We start from the raw sequence: 14789 nt of genomic DNA, 5'->3' as shown, positions 1-14789 counted from the left end.
TAACCATAAATATAAGACACAGGCACAAATCAAATATCAGACACAAATCAGATAATCCACCCAAATAACCCATAGAATCATAGGAGATAGTAACTTTTTTTTGTTTTAAATCATTAAGTTTTGTCATGGCTTTTATGCATCCAAAGATAACTGAAATAATTGTCATTGTTCTATTCCTAGGAACATACATACAATACATTGAAATATCCACATGTATGTTTTTGTATATGTGTGTTTGGTATGTATATTTATATAACAAAATACTCACAGCCTTTTACTATTTTATAACTTTTTAATGTCTACTCTAGCTCTGTTAACTAAATTGAGATATTTTCTAAAGGATGCCAATTAATATAACTTTGTATTGACATCTTACAATTGGCATTCTTCAGCTACTGAGAGAGGGTCTGTTTTCAAGGGGAAAAAAAAAAAAAAAGGAATGAAGAAACAGGCACTGCAGTGAACTTTTGCCCAAAATTAAAATGTGTAACATTTAAAAATATGCCGTGTGCCATATGCCACATTGGCTTCTATTACTACAGTAATTCATAACATTTCTAGATGCCAGCAAAACTTAGTAGTCTGTACAATATGGTCTTCACTTCACTGGCATTTGCCATTGCTTTATGTTATATTACCAACTGTTAGTAAAGGGATGAAATTTTTGACCGTTTGGAGGGCCATTAATTCCTATAGCTCATTTAGTAACAACTCCCATGGTAGGAACTAATGAAATTCCAGGGCTTGTAATAAATTCCAGGGCTTGTAATAGATAATACCCGCCAACTCTCCACATAGGTGAACAAATTCTTCCTTTTTCTGCAAGTAAAAAAAGGATTAAACAAGCATAGAGCATACTTGGATCAAGATGCTCACCTGTGTGAAAACCCACAGCGTCTAAGAGCTTTGTGGACTCCCCCATTGGGGCATGTTCTTTCTTCCACTGCCCAATCCAATTCCCAACGTGGGGCTTTCCTTTTTGGCTACTTCCACAAATGAGCCCAGGTTATCCTTAGGAGTACACCCTAAGAAAAGCATTCTTTCTGGTGGCCTTCCATTTTCTTCTTATTCTTGGAAAGGTGGTATATTTGTGCAAATGGGGTGGAGGAGGTGTGGATAGTTTACCACAATGAAGATTCCTCACCTGCAGAGAGGGTCTCTTTTTAAGGGAAAAAAGGAATAAAGAAAGAGACACTGCAATGAAGTTTTGCTAAAAAACTTAAAATGCATAACGTTTAAAAATATGATGCTTCTCCTTGATGTCCTGTCATTTCTGTAAAAACATAAAGAATATCCAAATAAACCTGACAGTACCACAACTTTCTACCTCCCAAACTTGTAGAATTTCTGAATGCCAAGGACCACAATTTTAGGAATGTAATCTAGTATGACCACTCTGTCAGTTCTCTCCAGAAAAAAGACTTCCTAAAACATAGTGGCTTTTAACATTAGTTGTTTCATTTCTTATGATTTGGTCAGTTGACTGAATGGTTCCTTGCTAAATTCACCTGGGTTCATGCAGCTACGTTCAGCTGGAGTATTAATTGGTTTAGAAGATCCAAGATGGCTCCGCTTACCTATTTGGGACATGTAAATTCTCCCTTGGCCTCTCATCCTGTATTAAGCCATATTGGGTTCCTTGTCCATTAATTTGGCCATTTTTTCAAGCAGGTGAGGGAGGAAGAGACAGAATATCTAGGGATCTCAGGATATAAGGAATGACATGTGCTAGGTTCCCTTGGCTTTCTTTTTGCCTCATCAATCTTGGGCTGAGTGTTGGAGAATTCAGCAACCTAGAAATACCAATGCGCACAGACAAAACAAAGCCCAAACAAAAGTCTGTTCTCTCTAACTAGAAGACTGGGAAAGGGACAGTCTACTTAGAAAGAAAATAACTATTCACTCAAAACAAGCACCATAGAAAAAACTGTGGCCCCACTTACACCCCTAGCAGGAAAGGCTGAGCAAAGAACGTAGATTTCTACCCTTGTCAGGTTAAAATGAGGCACTCTAACACTCTACTAGAGTGGTGTTAGAGAAGGCTCAGTAGGGTCTGGGGCATTTACCTTCCATCAGGTGGTGAACAAGGCCCCTCTTCCATGGTGTCAGTGGAGACCATTTGGGGAGCTGGACTTCCACCTCCCATGGTATTAATGAGACATAATGCCTTCTTCCTGATGGGGTAGAATGAGAGGAAGTTTTTTGAAGATTCAGAACTTTCATGACACCCAGGAATAAGGCCTCCTCCATTCAGTGTCAGTATAGGTCATGTGGGTATAGACTCCAGGGTGTCAGTGGAGGAGGGAACCTGTATTTTTCATTCATTGTTCCATATGGCAGAAGTAAGGAGACATCCCCTTCACTTGCTGGAGTGGTATCAGAGAAAGGACAAAAGACAAGAATACCTAAATAAGACCCAGACTCTCATAAAATAATACTTGAAATGCCCAGGTTTTATTTGAAAACCACCCCTCATACCAAAACCCAGAAATAACTGAACTTGAATGAGAGAAAGCAATCAAAGGAATCCTATAGCTGTTAGAATTATTGGAAAAGGATTTTAGAAAAACACTTATAAAATTGATTCAGTGAACTATTATGAATACATTTTAAACAAATGAAGAAAAAATAGAAATTTAGCAAAGATAGAGAAATTCTCAGAAAAGAAATATAATAGACAAAGAAGAACCAAATGGAAATTTTAGAAATAAAATAACAATGAAGCAATCCTCAGTGGATATGCTCAACTTTAGAATGGAGGGAACAAAGGAAACAATCAGTGAAGTTGAATTTAGGACAATAGATAATAATCTGAACAATGGAGAGAAAAGTGACCAAGGGAGACAAAAACAAAAACAAAAACCTCAGGGACCTGTGGAACCATAACAAAAGATCTAGCATTTGTGTCATCAGAATTCCAGAAGGAGAGGAAAAAGAGGGTTGGGATGAAGAGGTATTAAAAAAAAATAATAACTGAAAATTTCTCAAACTTAGCAAAAGACTTAAACCACAGATTCAAGAAACTGAGCAAATCCCAAGTAGTATTTTTAAAAATGCCAAAAAATATCATAGTCAAACTTATGAAAACTAGGGATAAAGCAGTGAGTGAGAAATGACATTTTACCTGTAGAGTAAACACAATTCAAATGACAGCAGAGGTTTCATAATAAACCATGGAGGCCAGATTGAAGTAGTACCACATTTTTCAAGTAGTGAAAGAAGAGAACTGTCAAATAAAAATTCTTCATCCATAGAGAACAGCCTTCAGGAATGAAGAGGAGATCAAGATAGTCTCAAATGAGGAAAAACTAAAAGAATCTGTCACCATCATATCTATAAAAGAATGGCTAAAGGAAGTTGTCTAAACCTAAAGTACATAGTTTAAAAAAAAGTCTTGAAATATCAGAAAGTGAGAAAGAACAACCAAAAGAGCAAACATATGGAAAAATACAGTAGAAAAATACAATTTCCTTGTTTTCTTGAGTTTTCTAAACTATGGATGACAGCTGAAGCAAAATATATAACACTCTTTGATGCGGTTCTCCATATATGTAAATGAAATATTTAAGACTGTTATATACAAGGGAAGGTAAAGGGACATGGAGTTTCTACACTTCACTTGAACCAGTAAAATGTTGACACCAATAGATTGACATAAATTATGTATATATAATAGAATACCTAGAGCAAAAACTAAAAATAATACAAAGAGATACACACAAATATACTACAGAAAAAGCAAATTGGAAATTTTTTAAACTCTCCAATGAACTCATTCCAGGAATGCTGGAAAAAAAAACAACACACACACACACAAAATAGGCAGAAAACCAAAAACAGAATGTCAGACTTAAAACTTAATATATCAAAAATTAAATTTAATATAAATGGTAAATTTAAAAATTAAGGGAAAGAGTTTAGTAGGTGGATTAAAAAATATGACTAAATAGTATACTATCTATAAGAAATTCACTTCAAATATAACAGTATCTCTAGGCTGATATTAAAAGGATGGAAAAGGACATACAGTATAAAAGCTAATCAAAGGGAAAGCAGGAGTGACTAGTTTAATATCAGATAGAGGAAAATTCAGATGGATTGAGAGGTGGACAAAGGGATGCACACATTTATATGCTGTAGTTTATAACTATATGTAATAAATTGTAATCATAGAACATAGGTGGTAGATCTATACCTACTATAAACATCTTTTAGTTTTTCTGTATTTTTAAAATTTGTAATCAAGTTTTGGGAAATATATCCATATTAAAGACAAATTAGAAAACCCAAAGGAATAATAGTGCATTTGTACCAGATCAGAAAATTAGGCATAGACAAGAAATTGCTATAGCTCTACCTAATAAAGCTTAAAAGCAAATCTCCAAAGGGTAGAACAGTTTCTACATAATTTAACTGCATTTCAGAACAAAGAATATTTAAGGAGGTGGGGAGGGGTGGTACCTGGAAGGCTCAGTCAGTTAAGCATCTATCTTTAGGTCAGGTCATGAACTCGGGGTCCTAGGATCAAGCCCTGTGTCTGGCTCCCAGCTCAGTGGGGAGTCTGTTTGCTCCTCTCTCTCTACCCCTCCCTGCCTCCTCATGTTCTCAGTCCTTCTCTTTCTCAAATAAATAAGTAAAATCTTTAAAAAAGAGAGAGAATTTTTAAAAGATTGAAAGTATCCAGCACCAAACAAAATAAAATTAGTAAACCCGACTACCAAAGATTACCAAGCATGTAAAGAAGCAAGAAAATAAAAGCAAAATATAAAAGAAAAAAAATCAATACAGATAAGAAATGGATAACATAGTATGCGAGGACATTAAAGAGTTGTTATAGCTATATTAGTTACGTTCAAGAAGGTAGAGAAGAGCATGACTCTGTTAAGGGGATAGCTGCAACCAAAGACCAAAATTGAATTTATAAATATTAACAAATCTGAAGTTTAATATGAAAAACATAGTGGTTGGATTAATAAACAATTAGACACTGCAGAAAAAGTGACTAGTAAACTTGAAGACATAGCAGCAGAAATTATGCCAAATAAAACACAAAGACTAAATAATAGTAATGGTTAATAATAATAATAAAAATAATAATAATAAATAGAGTACCAGTAAGCTGTGAGATAACTTCAAGTGGCCACATATGTGAATGAATTTTCTGAAGGAGACAGCAAAATAAATAGTTGAAAATAAATATTTGAAGAAATAAGGCTAAAAATTTTCCAAATTTAATGAAAACCAAAAATTCACTGATCAAGAAAATTAACAAATACCAAGTATAAGAAATCTGAATAAAATTCCACAAAAGCACATCATAATCAAATGGCTTAAGTGAATGATAAACAGAGAATATTATAAACAACCAGAGAAGAAAGATATAATATGTACAGAAGAATAAAGAAAACAATGACAATAGAATTACTTTGTAGTACAAGCCTGATAATAACAAAGTGACATATTTAAACATAAGAGAAAAGTCTCTTGGAATCTGCACCAAGCAAAAATATCTCTCTTTTTAAAAAGATTAATTTATTTATTTTAGAGAGAGGCAAAAAGAGGGCATAAGCAGGAGGGACAGAGAGAGAGGGAGACTCTATGCTCAGTGTGCAGCTGGACAAGGGGCCCAGTCTCATGAACCTGAGTTCACAACACAGATCCAAAACCAAGATTCAGACACTTAACTGACTGTGCCACCCAGGAACCCTAAAAAAAAATCTTTTAAAAATACAGTGTAAAATTTTTTTTCAGACATGTAAAATCTAAAAGAATTTATCCGCCAGTAGGCCTGCTGCATGGGAAATTTTAAAAGAAGTTCTTTTAGGAAGAGGGAAAATGATACCAAATGGAAATAGGGATTTATACAAAGATATGAAGAATAATGGAAATGGTAAATATATAGGTACTTGTAACTGGTCCACTTTCTTACACTATACACAAAAGTAAACTCAAAATGGATTAAGGACCTGTGAGATCCAAAACATAAAACTCATAAAAGAAAACATAGAAAGTATTTTTTTAGACATTGGCCTTAACAACATATTTATGGATATGTCTCTTCAGACAAGGGGAACAAGAGAAAAATGAACTATTAGGACTATACCAAAAATAAAAGGCTTTTGCACAGCAAAGGAAACAATAAAAAAAAAAGGCAACCTATGGAATGGGAGAAGATATTTGCAGATGATATATCTGATAAAGGGTTCATAACCAAAATATGTAAAGTATTTATACAACTCAGGACAACCCCTGAACAAATCTGATTAGAAATGGACAGAGTACCTGAATAGACATTTTTCCAGAGAAGACATACAGTTGGCCAGCAGACACATAAAAAGATACACAAGATCACTAAACATCAGGGAAATGCAAATCAAAACCACAATGAGTTACCACTTTACAATAGTCAGAATGGCTAATCAGAATTCTTGTCCCTCTTTTAAAAATGTTTCAAAATTGAGCATCTACTATGTGTTAGGCCTTCTGTATCAAGAGCATTGTATGGAGGAAATTCCTTCATATTAATGACATGTATATCCTGAAAGTAAAATTATGCTCATTTTGTACAAGGCCAAACAGGTTGGAGGAGCTATGTAGGTTGCCCAGGGTCACCAACCTACTGAGTTACAGGACCAGAACTCAAAATTAGGCATTCTGATTCCAGGATCCATTTTCTTTATAACATATTTGATCTTATTAATGCTGGTATTTTACTTTAATATCAATGTTAAAATCAATTTAAAACAATTTTTAAAAAGCTTGAGTAAAATTTGCATCCCACAGTTCTTTCTTTATCTTCCTGTAAGTCCCCACCCTCACTAGAGTTGATTTTAAGTCCTGCCCAGAACATTTCGTTGTCTGCTTTGGTGTGAATAGCTCAATATTTATGAAGAGCCATTTGCTGTCTTTGTTTCAGTCATCTGAGAAGCTTATCAAATTCTTCTCCTCTGACCATTATTGTTTGATGTAGAACACAAAATCTGAGAAAATACATATAATTAATCTGATTATCCATGCAAGTTGCTCATTAAATATGGTAATTTTGTTGGTCTTACCTTAATGAATTTCTTTGTGGAACTGGAAATTATGTATTAAAAACGGTTAAGCAACCAACTCTTGATTTCAGCTCAGGTCATTATGTCAGGGCCATGAGATCAAGCCCCACGTCAGGCTCCATGCTGGGCATGAAGCCTTCTTAAGATTCTTTCTCTCTTTCTCTGTACCCCACCCCCACCCCCTGCTCGCTCATGCGCTCTCTCTCTCTCAAAAAAAAAAAAAATCTTGAATCTAGATCATATTAAAGTATCTGAAACTGAAGTCAGACTTCTGATCCGGGCTCCTCTCTGCTCTTCTTTCTGATTGGGAAATGGTATTTGGAAATGAAACATGCAAACAATCAAGAAAATAATCCATTGCATATAAACTGACATGAAAAGAGACTAAACTGAGTGGTGCCTGGGTGGCTCAGTTTGTTGGGCATCTGACTCCTGATCTCTGCTCAGGTCTTGATCTCAGGGCTGTGAGTTCAAGCCCCATGTTGGGCTCCACAAAGGGGCCTACTTTTAAAAAAGGGAAAAAAGAAAAAGAAAGACTAAACTGAAAAAATTTTTTGCCTACAGAATAATAGCCATTTCTTCAATTTTCCAGTCCAGAACATTGAGGACACCTTTCTTATCTCTGTTTTTTCATCTTGGATATTCATGTTAAGTGTTTTTATTTATTCTGTTAAAACTTTAGTTCAATTTGATTCTTATTCATAACTTCATTCTGGCCCTGGGCTTCAATCCTGAAACACAAGGTGACCATAACAATATCTCATCACTCTGAAACAGTTTCATCATCTCCTTAAATATCCTGCTGACAATTTCCAGACCAGTCATTCTAAGACATAGCAGTTTCTTCAGGTTCTTCAAGCTCTTAGAACATCCCTGTGATTCTGTATCCTATCCAGACTTCATAAAATTTCCCACTTCTTCCCCCTCCCACTGCCAGCCATACAATATCATTGAAAATTTTAGATATCCACAACTTTTTGTCTTTAGCATGTGACATACCTACTCTCAGACCAGAATCTGAGCTTAAGCCTTCTCCCCAGTAAAGAATCCCATCTAACTTATTTTGGAATATCTGAAATTCCAGACTTTTTTAAATACTGAAATAAAACTCTGTGTTCTTCATTGATCCTCCAAATCACATTCATATCCTTTCTGTCAGAAGGCCTTTAGTGTTTATAATCACCATTTAACGCTTAACTCTTGTCTATTGGTTTTAGGTAAGTCTTCTAAGATTATAAACACTTTCAGAACATGACAGACTTTTTCTTTTGTATCAAGTACAAGCTTAAGTCAGTTGCTATATCTCTAAATAATTACTAGTTCTTTGAATCATAAAATATATATTTTATACTTTGTGAGATGTGTTTTTGTGAAGTTTTGAAGTCAATATTATTTTGATAATTTCTACTTATACTTAGTTATATATCATTATAACCAGTTTTTGGGTGAATATGATAATGGCAAGGGAGTTACTTGGTTTTCTGATTCATTTACACACCTTCATTTACATATGATTCATGTACAATGTGCATAACATATTGTGTCTATATTGCACATATGCTTGTGTTCCTTTCATTTACCACCACAGTGGTCCAAATATTGTAATAACTATTTACTTTGAGCATATTAACTTATATAATTGTCTTTACAACACCTCAGAATCTTATAGGACTTCAGGTTCATTGTTTGGAACACTATGTTCCTTTGCACAGGATAATTGATGGAGCAAGTCCATAGACTCAACTGAATGGGGTCAACACCCTTTACAGAAACTTATTAGCTTCCCAATATGTCTTAAAAACATACAATTCATTCATTTAACAAATACCGAGTTTCTGCTATGTTGCAATAACTATAAAAGGTACGAAGGACACAATGTAAATGGGGGCATAGTCTCTGCAACCAAGGAGGTTGTAGCCTGTACCTATAAGATTGAGAGTAGGCAATAGAAATGTGGTGTGAAGCAGGCTGCAAAAGCAAGGTTATCCAGAGCACCTTTGCATCACAGAGGAGAGTTGTGTGACCCACTCTGAGAAATCTAGGCTAGAAATACAGAATCCCAGGTCAAATTTAGATATAACCACTCATACTGTCACAAATTAGTACCAATTTGAGCCCATTTTTTTTTTTACAGCTAACTTAGAATCTGTGGTTCTTTAAATTCAGTTAAACTAATATTTCTGAATCATAGATTTCCAACTAGATTATATACAGTCTTCTAGGCACTGTTGTTGTGTTAAGAGATGGAGGAAGACAGTAAAGGACCTCCCAAACTGAGAAGGCACTTTGAGACCAGAAGACAAAGGAGGCCACTCCATAACAGTTTACAGGGAGTTTTATTCAGGGTAACTTTCTGATGGGGCGATGGAGTGGAGGATGGTCTATCCACAGCAACTACATAGCAATTCTCTGCAAAATCTGGACCTTAGTCCACAGATTTTATAGAGCGAGGGGACATGCAGGAGGGCATTGTAGTGAGATCAAAGGGTTCACACACACCACAAAAAGCTTTCATGCACCTAATTGATAGCTACCCTTCAATTAGATCTTGTGACACAACCTGTGCATCAGGAAGAGGAAAGACTGTGTCATAACAGACTCATGGAAGGTCAAAACAAGCTTTCCCCCATACTGGCCTTGGCAGGCATTTCTAAGGCATGTATATTAATTTCTAAGAAGACTAGAACAGGTCACCCCAAGAGAGGTCACAGAGGAAACATGAACAAAGTGGAGGGCCAGTGCTGCAGTTAGTATTGTCAGCACTGCTACATGCTGATACTAAGAATAGTAAGACAAAGCTTTACCTTTTGGATTTTTAAATATTCGCTGTAGTGGACCATCTCTAATTTGTGGGAGGACTTGCTTTTGAAAAATAAATAAATGGCAGCCAGAACTTCATCTGACAAAAAGAATGAGTGATCAATATGCATCATATTATATTTGGCCAAAAATTATATGTGATTATAAAGTGATGAGGTTAATATTCAGCCATGCTTTGTAAATTAATTTTTAGCAACACCAAAAATGGTATGTCAAAATTTTTTGAAAAGTGGAAACACCTTAAATAATAAATTATTTCTTACTTTGATATATAAGATTTGATCTGAGAATCATTTTTTATTATGTGTTTGTAGGCCCTGCCATGTCCCTTTTTCCCTCTTTCATCTTCTTGAGAGCTCATTTAATAGCATTGGAATTACTCCCAGGTTTTAAAATAAGAACCACAAAGCCAGCTCTACCAGAAAAATGTGTTCTGATGAAATCGAACCAATGGAATAATGTTGGTACTTGTTGAGTAAAAAATACAAACCAATCTGAGTTTATAATATACTTAACTCCCAGGAAGGAATCCAAAGAGCTGAAAAGTTTTGTCATATTGCAAATGTTTTGCCCAAAGAGAATTATTTGAGTGAATTTGCTTTGGAAGCCTTTCCTTTCAGTACTTTTATTTGGTCTATGTTAAGTCTACTGCCTTTACTAATTTAAGAAAAAAAACAAACAAACAAACAAAAACACATAAAAAGGAATCAAAACCATCGTAAGATTGAATCTAATTCAATTTAAAGTTTCCCCATTGAGGAAAACAACAGTAACAGCTACACACAGATACACACACACAAACACAAACACACAAACTTTTTAGATTGTCTAAACTATATTTGATTTTATGTGCAAGTTATTGTGAATATGTCATTCTTTGATTCTAAATGGTTTCCTCAGTGCTCTGTTTATAATTCTGTTTGGGAAACTAAACTCTCTAAAGCAACTTGTATTGTCCTTCATAAATAATAACTTGAAAGTTAAGAAAAATTAGCCTTGCCAAAGAGAAAAGCACCATTAAATATGAACTATAAATATTAGAAAGGTAACCCAGCCAAATTATTCTAAAATTGCATTATAATCAGGAGGTCTGTTTGAAAGGATTGTAAAATATACATTTCATGAAATTAAAATATTTTTTTATTATCAATTATTTATGGCAATCAAATAAGAGTCTACCTGACCATCTTCTTTAACATTGCTTTTCTAACCTCTAATCTCCCTCTTACCACTATAAACAAATACAATCAAACTAAGCCACTAAATTGGGAATTTAATGATTTAATTTTAATAAAACTGGGAAATTGAAAGAACCCTTAAAAATGTCTTTTAAGGGGCACCTGGGAAGCCCAGTGGGTTAAAGCCTCTGCCTTTGGCTCAGGTCATGATCCTGGCGTCCTGGGATCGAGCCCCACATTGGGCTCTCTGCTCAGCGGGGAGCCTACTTCCTCCTCTCTCTGCTTGCCTCTCTACCTACTTGTGATCTCTGTCTGTCAAATAAATAAATAAAATATTTTAAAAAAAGTCTTTTAAAATATCTTAATTCAAAGATATATGCCAATATACAAACAATTTTCTGTTCCCTCATCTGCTTAGTTTTATTCACAGAGCCAAACATAAATTCATTGGGAATTAGTGATACTTAATCTTCATATTGTTGTTAAGATTGTAGACAGTTTGAAAAATAATTCATTACCGTGGCTTTCCAAACATAATTCTTGAAAATGTGGATTTGCAAGGATCATCAGGAAGTGACAGAGTTGATGATATATAATCTATCCTTGGACCTATGCTTCCCTGCCTTACTAGCCTAATGCTGAATGGGGAGGCTGGAGTTTCAAACTACAACATAGAAACAAAAAGAAGAGAATTTAAGTAAAAGAATTCAGTTTAAAGATATTAGCCTGATGGATTTAGCACTGTGTCAGATATGGTGGGACTAATGATGATCTCATCTTGATTTCTGGATCAGTAGCAGTGATAGATAAAAGCATGGTCCCTGAAGGCACTCAACTGGTTCTCAAATCATGGGTCACCTTTCCTATTGAGTGATCTTTCCTATGACTTAGTTTTCTCGTACATAAAAATTACTAATAAAAGCCACTTACTGTGGGAAAATGCAGTGATAAAAATATTCACATAATCTGACACAAACCAAAAAAATAAAGTAAAAAAGACAGGAGAGGGTGGCTAAATAGCATAAAAAAAAAAAAAAAACTGGTAGATATAAACCCATACAGAAAAATATTCTGTACTAAATGTTTCATTTAAAAGACTACATTTAAAGTTTAAAAAATCCAGCTTTGAGTTGTTTACAAAAGGTGCATGGAAAAAAACTGATATAAAAATAAAAGAAGTAAGTTGAGAGAAAAACACTTTACAAACCGTATTCAAAAGAAAGATTCTAACCTCTAATCAAAAGATTAGAGGTTAGAAGAGGAGTTCCAAATGATAAAGATATACCAGGAGGGTATAGCCATTTACAATTTATATACACGAATAACATAGCCACAAAATGTAGAAAGCAAAAAATAACAGATCTATGAAAAGAAATAATAAACTGAACAATTATAATGGGAGATTTGAACCATGCTTTTAATATTTTATAGAACAAGATGGAAAAGTCAATATAATATGAGCATAAAATATAAGAAAATTAATATTACTAGTGAAGAGTTCCCTCAGAAATTTCTTATGCAGTAATTAATTTCTGTGAAAAAGAAATTATTTTATTACATACCAGAATATGGTATCTTCTTCTATTTGAGATTATGATATAAAAGCATCAAAACTCAGCTCTGTCACACATTAGACATGATGCGAATTTGATAACATTGCCAAGCTTAGAATAGCTATGTATCATTCAATAAAATTAATTTACAAGGTCTGAAAGTAAAATTTTTTGAGACCTCACCTCTGTCATCCTTTCCCCTCTTGTTCATTCTGGGAACATTGTGTTCAACTTTCCTGTATGTTAGTAACTTGATAGAATCAGACCCATTTTAGCTTAGCACAATCTTTAATAAAAGAACATTTATTATTGCTTCCCACACTGCTTCTTAAGGCAAGATTCCATCAATAATGAACTATTCCATTTTCCTGTTTTCAGCTTTATTAGTTTCCAGCCAAAACTTAATCAAGATTTAAGGTCAATGAAAAGAGTCAGTCTAACCCTTGAGGGAGTAAGAGCAAAAGATAAATGTGACTTGGAAAGATTCTTATCACTGCCATTAGAACTATAGAAATAAAATAAGAGCTAGATGTTTAAAGACTTTAACATTTCAATAGCCTGGCTTGCTTATAATTTGGAAAAGTAAACCCAGCTAGGGCCAGTCAATGCAATTACAAATAAAAAGGAAAACTTGATTGTTTTTCCATGCATGAAAACATTAAGAAAATTAGTCTTTCCCCTTTTGTCCAAGTACTGACTGTAATTATAGATAGCAGGGATTCTTAGTTACTATAAAATATGGGAGTGCTTTTATACTGCTCCTAACTATATAGCTGATTATTGAAGGAGCATAAGAAGACTGTGGTTTAATGAGTGCAGTTTTGAAAACCAATAGGGGGGAATGCCATTACTGCATAATATTACAGCTCTTTCATCATTAACTTGAAAACACAGCTAAAGAGGAACATGTCTAAACTAGTCCAGCTACCATTCTATTATTAATTTCCCATGACTTGTTCTATCACTCCCTGCTCTTTCATAAAAAGAGGGAAATGCAGATATTTAATGCTGTAGCTTAGAAAGTGTTTAGATTACTATTTTCCTGCAACATGGTTCAGAATTTTCTCAGCTGGGTAGGAAAAAGAGAACCTCTTGCTTTACATTAGAATATTTTTAGAAACAGAATGGAAATTTGAGAACAGAAGTGGATAACAGATATCAAAAGAAAAGAAATGTTCTGAGTCTGAAAACATACATTGAAATTTTAGTCAGAAGGAAAATTAAAAAAAAATCATGAATTGCATTAGGGACCATTCAGATAACTTTGCTGTATTCTTAGTGATTATTATTATTGGTTTTACAACAGTCTTCTGTAATATTGAACACACAGGACTCAACAGAATATTATCAGATAACAACTTCCCTTCTATAATCCCCTTTTTTTAAAATTTTTAAAATTTTTTATTTAAATTCAATTTAGTTGACATATAGTGCATTATTAGTTTCAGGGTTAGAATTTAGTGATTCATCAGTTGCACATAACATCCAGTGCTCATTACATCTAGTGCCCTCCTTAATGCCCATCATCCTATTACCCCATCTCCCACCTACCTCCCTTCCAGCAACTCTCAGTTTTTTCCCCATAGTTAAGAGTCTCTTATGATTTGACTCCCTCTCTGTTTTTATCTTATTTTATTTTTCCTTCCCTTCCCCTATGTTCATCTGTTTTGTTTCTTAAATTCCACATATGAGTGAAATCGTATGGTATTTTTCTTTCTCTGATTTATTTTGCTTAGCATAATTATCCTCTAGTTCCATCCAGTTGTTGCAAATGGCAAGGTTTCTTTCTTTTTATGGCTTATATTCCATTATATATAAATATAAACATATATATATATATATATATGTCTATATATATATATGCACACACACACATATTCATACATACATACACACAATATCTTCTTTATCCATTCATCTGTGGATGGACATCTGAGCTCTTTTTGTATTTTGGCTATTGTAGACATTGCTGCTATAAACATTGGGGTGCAGGTGCCCCTTTGAATCACTATTTTTGTATTCTATGGATAAATACCTAGTAGTGCAATTGCTGGGTCATAGGGTTGTTCAATTTTTTACTTTTTGTGGAAACTCCATACTGTTTTCCAGAGTGGTTGCACCAGTTTGCATTCCAACCAACAGTGTAAGAGGATTCCCCTTTCTCCACATTTCACCAATATTTA

The 14789-nt window shown here is 34.2% G+C and overlaps 1 long non-coding RNA gene across 1 annotated transcript; it reads right to left on the bottom strand.

Annotated features, from left to right (window-relative positions):
* Nucleotides 1–1220: 1220 nt before the first annotated feature.
* Nucleotides 1221–12823, bottom strand: LOC116881899. Its single transcript, XR_004385519.1, has 3 exons — nt 12790–12823; nt 2067–2174; nt 1221–1273 (listed from the first exon to the last, which is right to left on the bottom strand). It is a non-coding gene; the product is annotated as an uncharacterized LOC116881899 (long non-coding RNA).
* Nucleotides 12824–14789: the final 1966 nt, after the last annotated feature.

This window comes from Lontra canadensis, unplaced genomic scaffold, assembly GCF_010015895.1.
Source record: "Lontra canadensis isolate GAN:19392208 unplaced genomic scaffold, GSC_riverotter_1.0 scaffold78, whole genome shotgun sequence".
In the NCBI taxonomy this organism is placed as follows: Eukaryota; Metazoa; Chordata; class Mammalia; order Carnivora; family Mustelidae; genus Lontra; species Lontra canadensis.
Note: the sequence above shows the minus strand (reverse complement) of the source record. Positions and strands in the feature narration are given on the sequence as shown.